This window comes from Camelus bactrianus, chromosome 1 (assembly GCF_048773025.1).
Source record: "Camelus bactrianus isolate YW-2024 breed Bactrian camel chromosome 1, ASM4877302v1, whole genome shotgun sequence".
Classification (NCBI taxonomy): Eukaryota; Metazoa; Chordata; class Mammalia; order Artiodactyla; family Camelidae; genus Camelus; species Camelus bactrianus.
This window is the reverse complement of record NC_133539.1, coordinates 49,933,564-49,944,365: the sequence shown is the minus strand read 5'-3', so window position 1 is coordinate 49,944,365 and position 10,802 is coordinate 49,933,564.

Sequence of the window (10,802 nt, the reverse complement as noted above, 5' to 3'; positions counted from 1 at the left end):
GGTAGATACGGATAAATCAAGTATAGCAAATATTAATGGTGGAATCTGGATGTGGGTATATGCATTTACACTATAGAATTCTTCAGCTATATGTTTGACATTTTTCTTGATAAAATGTGGAGGGAAAATGATCATATCCAGAAGTCAAAACTCCAGATAAGCCTCTGGTTTTGAGAGGCAATAGCAAAGGAAGTGGGGGAACAAGATAAAGGCTTGGTGAATGAGTTTGCAGTCATCTCCTTTTGCTTTTACTGGTGTGAAAGTTCTGGGGCAAAATCCTTTGAATTCCAGAACACATGGCCAAAGACAATCACAATGGCCAGGTGTAGTCTGGTGCTTCCAGTTACAAACAGCTTGAAAGACAGTGAAGAGGTTTCTGTTCCTTTCTGAGGAACAAAGGCCCCTGTGCTGAGGGAAGGGGGGCAGGTGTCTACCCACTGAGTGGATGGTGTGTGGTGACCTGGATCAGAGGCAAAACATCTCCCCATTGAAGTCTGAAGTGATGGTTAGGAGCACATAACTTACCCAATATACCAATACATCACATGAAAACATTTAAGATGCTTCAACCTTCTGTCCCAAAGGTGAGCCCAGCACATCTGAAGGCCTGGAGGAAGGGCCAAGTCATCCACCTCACATGAGCAAGGTTCTGAGCCCCTGGCATAGAAGGCACTTGGGAGTAGGGGTGACACTTCTGTCCTTGCCTAGCTGGAGGAGAGGCCAGCACTCCCGCCACAGATGAAGTTCATTTCTGCTACTTAGGATCCACTTTTCTCTGTTATGACAAATGGCCACGTACAAAGTCGCCATCTGATCACCACTCACCGCTGAGCAGTCTCTGCAGCGGGAAGTGGATCCTGAGGAAACACCAGGTTGCGCAGGAGCCTGGGAAGCCAGCCAGCTGTTTAACACTATTGCCCTTTGTCCTGTAATAAAATGACATGACAGTGATCCTAGCCTCTCTTTTCCTGCTGACTCACAGGGAGCCTGATCCTAATCCTTTGCATCACATCACATGGATCTTTTTGAAAAATGAAATGACGTGGAGCATCTTAGAGAACCCCTAGATCTAGACTGTTGCAATATTCCCTTCACAGGTGTTCCTCCTCCAGGCTTATCCCTCACATGTGCACATCACTGCTAAATAAATCTTCCTAAAACAACTCTCTAATGGCACCTCCATCCTTAGCAATGGCAGCCCGGTCTCCTTTGGTTCTGTCCCCTTAGCCTGACCTTCAAGGTCTTCCTCCGTGTGCCACCAGGCTACCTTTTTGTGTCCTCCCATCACATCTGCTAAATCTGCTCTGTCAAATCATGTGGTTTCAATCTTTAGCCATCCATTTATCCACCCACCCATCTGTTTACTCAACAGTTATTTCATGCCTACTATGTGACAGGTGCCAATATTTTTTTAATGAATAAAATATACCACTGCTCTTAAAAAGCTCTCAAGAGTCGGGGCAGACAGGCGAACCACTGACTACATTATGTAATAAGTGCTATCAAGAAGGTGTCAACAAAATGCCATGGAATCACAGAGGCTGCTATAAGCAGCCCTTTCTTCTAAATTTGTGCCCCAGTCCACAATACATTATTCAAATCCTAACCCCTTTCAACACCCTACTTGTAGCTCTCTTGCCAGCATCTCCACCCAAGCCCACGGCACTCCTTTCTTCCTGCAACTCAAAATCTTTACTGTTCATATCAGTACTTGACACTTAAATAATGTTATAATAATCTATCAAACACTATCTTGTGGCCTGTCTCATGTTGTCTTGTTGGTTATTTAGCTTGTCATCTGTATATTCTGTCTCCAAGCTCCTTGATCACCTATTAACCTATTAAATCTGCAACATCCTTATTTGCAAGTAAAGTCATGTCCTGAGATTGTGGGAGGTAGGACTTCACCTTCTCTTTTGGAATGACACAAGCTCATAACATCCTGGAGATCGGTAGGAATAGGGAGACCATTGGAGGCTCGTCATTCTCAACAGAGTGAACTTGCCTTTCCTGGACAGCATTGCAAAAATTCCACAGCCTGCGCATAGTCTGGGGCTGCTGCCGGTGGCATTCTAACCATATTATCTAGATGTTATCTTGAAACCTCGCCATGCTCTTCTGACTCCTTTTCCCTCCACGGTGAGGAGGGTGAAGGATAGAGCCCTATGACTGAGTCATGGTCCAGGAGGAGCTGTTAGTACATAATCCAAGAGCAGCCACATCAACAGCAAGAGATGAATGCTCAGACGAGATTGTCCTGCATTGGGCCAGTAACAGGAGAATAAGGGGCTGGATGGCTAATGCCTCTTTTCTTTTTGGTTCAATGGACACATTAAAAAGACCTCTTTTTCCTTTTCAGGTGCCTGATGTAAAGAATGTTCAAATTCAGTAAGAACAAAACAAAACATGTGGTTGGGCTAAGGAGCGCTTGGGTAAACTAGTCCAGAAGTCATTCTACAACACATCTCTACCAGACAGACCCTAGGGGGTTGGATTGGTCCAGATGGTGGGCAGAACCCTCCAGAAGCTATGAACGTGCTGAGCTGGCAAAGCTTCAGCTCAGAGTTTGATGAGGGAATGAACTGCAGCACTAAAAAGTATTGATTTTGGAAATTATGCAAAGGTCACTAGAATACAAAAGAATACTTTGGAAAAACCAACTTTAAAATGAGATTAATCAGATGCAAAGGATAGGATTGGGGAAATGACAGATGATGAAAAACGAGAACCATTAGAAAGAATGAAATAAAACAGATGAATCAAAAATGAATGTGGCATAGGGAGGCAGGGAAGAGAAGGAGGAATAAAAACAAGAGGAGAGGAAAACAGAGGGACAGGAGCAATTAAATCAGTTTGAATGTGTGTTCCAAGGCCAAAGTCGGCCTGGGGAACATCCCCTTCTTAGCAGAATCAAGTCCTACACAGCTCTCTGCAGAACTGGCTTCTTCACCAATTTCATCTCTCACACTGCTCGATGCTCTAAGCTCCTTTGGAGTTTAGCCCCTGGTCATTCCAACTTCCCCAGAGGCTATGCACATACTCTGGAATCTGAAATAAATACTGTTCAGCTATTTGCTCATTATCCTAAATTGCTCACAATAAGATCCCAATAGCCTTGATGAAATCTACAAATGGCGAATGAGAAATCCTTTGTTATATGTTCTGATCATTTCTGTAAAAGATCAGACGCTTGGGAGCACAGCTAAAATCCAAATTAAAACATCAGTGATGTGGTAAAACAAAATCCTACCCTCTCCACCCCCTCACCCTCAAGAGAGAATATTTCTGAATTGAATTAGACCCCTTCTCTTAAAAACAAGATCTTGGCTCTCCAGCATTTTCTACCCTAATTGTGGGCAATTATTTAGTGTCGAATAAGGGGGTTTTTCCTTTTTTTTCAAGTACAAACTTTAGGTTCAGGTTTTGTTCCAGCCAGCACGTACAAGGTCTGTGTGTGGTTTCTGTAGCATCGGCTACTAAATTATTTTTTTTAATACTTTATTCCTTTTCACTGGTATTGCTCTTTGATTAAGCTGACCTGCCGAAAACCTCAGGGTATCTGAGATACGTGTTTATTTGCCAGGATGTCTCCTGCCCATCACATGGTTTCTGATCTCATCTGAGAATTCTACAATGTGGCTGAGGACATTCATGGGCCTCGCACCAGGATGCAGGAGCCTCCAGGGGGATTTTATCACCTTTCCCAACAAGCTAAGTGCTTCTGACTTATTGAGGCAATTGTGGCCATTCTCTCACTTTCTTGTCAAGCATAAAGGGCATAAGGGTGGATGTCTCTGCTAAGTGATCAGTCAGTGCATCAGTTTGCTTCAATGGGCCGGAAAGTTTTTTTATCTTAAATGGTATTTTTGCACTTCTTTTGCAAGTTGAATGTCACTAGAAGTCCTTGATAGCGTCAACTGACAGTTACCCACAGCTGCCAAATCTTCTTCTCAAGATACGGACTTTTCAGCCTCACTGATAAAATGCCTTAGTGTTTTAGCAAACCAGTGATGGATGCAGTCTATCCACTGGGCTGGCATCAGACTGGGAGAGTGATTATTGTCCACAGTCATTCAGAGCCGCGAGGCAGGGCTGCTCAGGGAAGGGGCTCTGCTTCCCGACTATCCTTGTGATAAACCCACATCAGCTGAGTCTCTGTTCCTTACGAACACCCTGAGGGTGGCACGGGGCCTGACGTACAGCAGGTGCTCAGTAAGTCTTGGCTAATATATTAAATATTAATTAATAAAATCTATTAATTACTATGAATTAATGAACACGGCATTGCTAAAGACCTAGTTTGCCTTTTCTTATTCCTTTTACAGTATTCTAGACTAGGCTGCTTCTCATAATTAATTTTTGTGCTCCAAGAGAATACCTCTTCCACCTTACCCTAATCTTGGCCCTAATTAAAAGAGTCAAAAGAAAAAGAAAGATTTGCATAAAATTTGCATGGTTTTGCAGAAATAATTCTGATCAAAAATCATAGGTTAAAATTTCATTTGTAAAACAAGCTACCATAAGTGTTGGTTACTTGTATACACAAGGGTGCTCTGAATTCAGGAAGGAATTAAGCCTATCCTTTGAGCAGGGAGCAGAAAATCAGTCATATCTGTGCTTTCCTGAATCATAAACAGGTTAGCTCTTCACTGTGAGTTCCTACTGTAGAGAGATTAAGTGCTAGTTCAGTACAGGGACCACATCTTCCCCTGTGTATTCCCTAGAGCCTAGCAGTGTGTTTAGGATGTAGCAGTATTCATTGAATTTCATAAAATTTTGGAATCATAATGTTCAGAGATCAAATTCTATTTTCCTCTCTTACTGTGAGATCTTGGGCAATCCTTTGACCTCTTTGATCCTCATTTTCTGGATCTGGAAAGTTATGTCAATACTCAATTTGCAGGATTGTTATAAGCATTAGAGGAGATGAATTATATAGATCACCCAGTCTTTAGTATCTACTCAATAAATATTTTTGCAGTGAAATTCCCCTAGGCCACTGTTTTTCCCTGCAGTTTTCTGAAGCAGGATTTCTTCTCCAGCAGAGTTTCTCATTTTGCAGTCTACGGGAGCCAAGCTTATCCCATCTAAGACTGATGGCAATGTTCTCCCAAAGAATTATTGGTCCAAGAATGTGGAACCAAAATAGATTCTTAAATTTATCTGACAGATGGCCATTCAATATCTGTTTCATTAATTAAAGGGCAGCAAGAGCCATATTCAGCCCAAGCTCATTGGAACCATTGTGAGATGGGCCCTTGCCCTTCAAAACAGCTTTATGGTCTCAGCTCAGGGCCATGAAAGTTGACATATTTATTTTGAGAATATATAATTGGCCCGTTTCCATAGCAGAACTTTGATTTTGCTGAATGACAAATCAATTTCACACTCTGCTTTAATTCTCTTGCCTCAGACATTCAAGTTAAATTCTGGAAACAATAATTTCTGTTCTGGTCCCATGTTTTGGATTTTTTTTTTTTCCGGTTGGCTCTTCTGTCTTTGCCAACCGTGTCCACTTCAGAGTCATTAACAAGCATGAACAGCTCATGGATTTACTGTGCTCTTTTGTAGAAATGAAAAATGCTGGGATCTGGGGCAAAGACCGAGCAATCATAAAAATCCTTTGCAGCTGCCCAGGAAGAACATCAAGTTCCATTGACATCCGAGTATGCAGACAATGTCTTCCAGAATATTCACAAATATACATTTAAGTGATAATGCTGGTGAGAGTGTAGAGAAATGGCCTCACTTGTCGTTAACAGGTGAGTGTAAACTGGCAGTGTGGATCTGACTTGACTGTATTAATCAAAAACGGTTATGTAGCATCTAGGAAGTTATTTTAAGGAAATTAATGTAAAGATATATCTATAAGAATTTCTTTTAGCATTAATTTTAGTGGTGAAACTTGGAAATGTTTCAAAATTCAACAATAAAGGATCAATTAATTGAAATGTGATACATCCATTCAATGGATTTTCAATGGCAAATTATTCAGTCATTTCCATGTGGAGGAGCTTTCCATGTAGGAAGTACTACTTCCTCTTCCTGTCCTGTTAGGACATCCCCCTGAGCCACATCCTCCTGTTTCTTGAGACAGTATCTGCCCTCCCCTTCCTATGAAGCTTTATGGTGAACAGGTTGTATCCAAGAGGAACTAGTTCCCTGCAAAGGGATAATGAAGATGGAGACATTCGAAAAACGTTTTGCTGATTACATATGGATTTGAATATCCTATGATGATATACAGTACACTGTGAACAGTGGTTATCCTGGACGATGAGATTGAAGTGTCACACTCCCTGAATTGTTTGGATATTTTATAAAGTTTTATCAAGGGGGGAAATATGTTTTGAAATTTAAAAAGGGAATAATTATTATGCTGGCCCAATGCACAGATACGTTGAAGCTAGGGTGATAGTAAAGTGTGTTAAACATCAGTTGAGATCAGTGTTATTAACAAAGCAACAGCAAGATAATAAAACAACAACAAGCCAACATCTAGAATCTCCATGCGCTTCAAGGAGCATTGCTCAGAGATGCTAGTATGGATTACATCATACCTACTTTTTGCAATACAAGGTAATTTTGACTTATATATTCCAGAAAGAATTTATGTTAGAAAATATTTAATTATGTTTCTTTTCTTTGTTGGGTGCATACCATGGCAAATAACTTATTTGACATGAAAATTCCCATTCTTACAATTTACAGCATGTCATATCACATGGAGAAAAGCTAAGCACCGGAGGCCTAGAAGAAAACAATTCAGTTGGCCCCCTTAGCCAGTGGTTTTAATGTCGCAATAGGGTCCCTGGGGAGACATGGGATTTGCATGATTATTTAGAGTTTATTCTGCCTCAATCACCACTGCTTGTAATTAGAAAGAATCATAGCATGCTAAGTAGATCTATAATTTGAGAGAGAAAAGAGCCTGCTCTTTTAAATAAATGGACTTGACTATACTCTAGAGCCAATTAAACCATTAGATTATTTTATGGAGCTGAAATAGGTAAAGAAACTATCAAGCATTGTCACTTGCCATTTGAAGTGGTTCTTAAACAATGCTTGGGAGCAGAGAATCTTACCTTACTCAGGGCATGTAGCGGCCTTAAACTTAGTCACCATCTGCACATGAGGGTATCACCAAGCCCATGTGAAACACGGTCTTGTATCTATATCATTCAAGGAGCTGGACTGTTCAAATGGAGAAATTTAGCCTTCAAAATGCTCAAGGGAACTAGGTATACAAAACAACTTGCAGGAATGATGTGCTTTCTGCCAATAATACTATTATAATTTAAAATTTTATCTTCGTGCTGTTACCATAGCAGTGAAAGTGTCACAGTCAGCAGGATTATGTTAATTTCAATTACGATGAAATCAGCAGTTTAGCTAATTTGAGGCCGTGGCAATTAAATTCACTATCAGCAATAGTGTTCTAATCTATTATATCATTAAAGCTTTCTGTAAATGTCAACCAAAATGGCAGCATGCCTGGAAACAAAAAACAAGACCTTGTGAAAACTGAGCTTCGTGTTTCTATTGACGGAAGACCCAGCTTTAGCCCCAGCTGTTGTGGGAGGGATGGAATCAAAAGTAGAGAACTCTGGCCTAGTCTGTCTGCCTGCAGTCAGACATTTTCTTAATCCATCTTTCTGTCTTTGACATATCAGAAACAGGACCTGCATTCACAGTGCAGCCTGGTGCGACCTGGTGGCATGCCTACAGATGTCACTAGTTGTTAGCAAGCCTTTCTGTTTCTGTGACCATCAGGAACCTTGATCTTGGCTCCTGGGTTGAGGTAACAGATATGTGAAGCTGAGACGGGGTATCTTGGTCCTGTGGGGGACCTGCAACCATCACCATGGAAAGTTCTGTATGTTCCGCATCAAGGTGAGCTCTAACAATGGTGACCGAGTTTGGCCTTTTGAAAAGTAACTTGAAAACAAACAAACTTTATGCCTTTCTTTAAGGCTTAACCTTTAATCCTGCCTCCCAGAGGTCTAAGATGGAATAAAATTCCCAGACATGGGTACCACAGGGATTTCTCACATCACTATGGCCCTTGCTCAAGTCCACCCAGGAAGGATTTGTCTTGAAATCCAAGCCTCTTCTTCATTACTTTAACTCCTTGGGGTCCAGGCAGGTTGGGACAAGTGGTAAAATGGCCAGTACAGTCTCATAATGGCAGAAGTTCCTGAGTCCAGTGTCCTCTAGCAAACATTCCCTGCCCATCTCAGGCCAGAGATGTCTTCCTTCAGAGGGTCTGAGTGAACATTGTGGTCATTTGGCTCTTAAACAAGCAACTAATGATACAAGGAGCCATTCAGCCTATTCTGTTTGTTCAGCTCGGCTCTGAATTCATTCAGTTAAGAGCCACGTTTGTATTTTGGTGTATCTCCTAGTTCATAATACAAGTCCTTAACTGTATTGGCAACTCAGTAAACTCTTGACTGATTGATTGACAGGGATGATTTTTCTAGTCATTTTCCTACATTCAGCACATTGACAGCTTTTGCTGATTACAGCTTTTGAATAAATAAATAAATGAAAAAATAGAATGAGACATTAGCACATTAGTTAGTAATACCTCAGGAAGAATTAGTGAGAGAGAATTATCAGAAAGGCCATAGAAAGAAATAAGCGCTGCTCTGGGAGCCTAGGAAATTGGATCTAAATCTCCCTCCAAAGATTAATTCACTAAATGACGTTAGAGGAGTCATTTCTCCCTTGGTCTCCAGTATTATAAATAAAATTCAGGGCTTGGAATAGGTGATTTCTCTATGACTTTAGAAGAGAAAAAGGCAAGGAGTGAAACACGGGTTCAAGTTTTCCTCAGGGCTATCTCTGGCTCTATAAGAGAGTGGGTCCCAAAGAGCCCATCCATTAAAAAAAAAGAAGAAGAAGAAGAATTTTCTCAATAGAAAAAAATGGTTCATTTTGATAGATTTTTGAAATACATTGTTGGAGTTGGTTAGATATTATTTTGTTTAGAATTTTCATCTGTGGTCCCAAGTGAAATCAGTCTAATCTTTTCTTAACCTCACTGGGTTTTGGAATCAAGGTTAAATTAGCTTCATGAAGTGAGTTGGACTCAATATGTTTGTCTTTTCCAGCCGGGCTCTGCGCCGCCCTAGATTGAGCTGCTTTTCTGCCCCTTAGTGTCTCTGGCACAGCACCGGTGGAGCCAGGGCGATGTGGGGAACAGAAGAGGCATAGCCTGAAAGCTCTCTCCCACACCTGCCCTCCCCACCCCACTGATGGAAGCTGTTTCCCATGGCCCCCCAATCCCAAACCCAAACAGGGGCCCAGCCAGCTTCTATCTCTTGCCAAGAATTTCTTCCCAGTTTTATATCATTTTAGGGAGGATCCATCAACCTTCCTCTCTTGCTTTTGTGGCAACTCCAGGGTAAGGTTTGAGGAGGAAACTCAGTTGCATGTTCGTATAACATCCTTCCAGGAATGGACAACTCACCAGTGGTTGTCAGAGGGTCAATAAGGCTCTGAGAGGACACATTAGGTCCCTTACAAGACTCACTAGCTAATTTCCTTTAGCATAATCCTTTTTTCCTGCTCTTTTTTAATATTAGAAGTCTTTTATAATCTTGTGCTGAATCCTAATATATAAAATACATAAGATCAGTAACACTTTTCACTGAAGCACAGTGGAGACTCAGAATTCAGGCTCCTCCCCTCTCCCAATCACCCACCCACCCGACCACCCCACCGTGGGAACCCCTCAAGACTCTCTATAAAAGCCTAGAATTGCAAAGAACACAGTGTGAAAAACCAGCAATTCAAACATTTAGACTATGGCGGTGTCTATAGCTTCATTTATTTTACCTTTTCTTGTTAATTAACAATTCTTCATCCTACACTACTGGTGGAAATGAAGTTTGGTGCAGCCACTGTGGAAAACAGTATGGAGTTGCCTCAAAAGACTAGGAATAGACTTACCATATGACCCAGGAATCCCACTCCTGTGCATGTATCCAGAAGGAACCCTACTTCAAAAAGACACCTGCACCCTAATGTTCATAGCAGCACTATTGACAATAGCCAAGACATGGAAACAGCCTAAATGTCCATCAACAGATGACTGGATAAAGAAGATGTGATATATGTATACAATGGAATACTATTCAGCCATAAAAACTGACAACATGATGCCATTTGCAGCAACATGGATGTTCCTGGAGAATGTCATTCTAAGTGAAGTAAGCCAGAAAGAGAAAGAAAAATACCATATGAGATTGCTCATATGTGGAATCTAAAAAAAGAACATAAATACAAAACAGAAACAGACTTATAGACATAGAATACAAACTTGTGGTTGTCAAGGGGGAGGGGGGTGGGAAGGGATAGATTGGGATTTCAAAATTTGTAAATACTGACAGGCATATGTAGAATAGATAAACAAGATTATACTGTATATAATGCAGTATATATATGCAAGATCTTGTGGTAGCTCATAGCGAAAAGAAAATGTGACAATGAATATATGTATGTTCATGTATAACTGAAAAATTGTGCTCTACACTGGAATTTGACACAACATTGTAAAATGACTATAACTCAATAAAAAAGTTATAAAAAATTCTTATATGAATAAAAGACCTTATTTCTTTTCTTACTAAATGTGTCACTTTTTTTTCTTGTTTCTACTGGCAGGAAAGTGTAAGATGACTTGGTGGTCCCCAGGCTTATTTGCTTTCTCAAGTTTTCTACAGATGAGAAAATCTTTAAACCCTATCCCATCTTAACTAGATCTCAATCTTAGGCAATGTCCAAGTGTTTTAGGG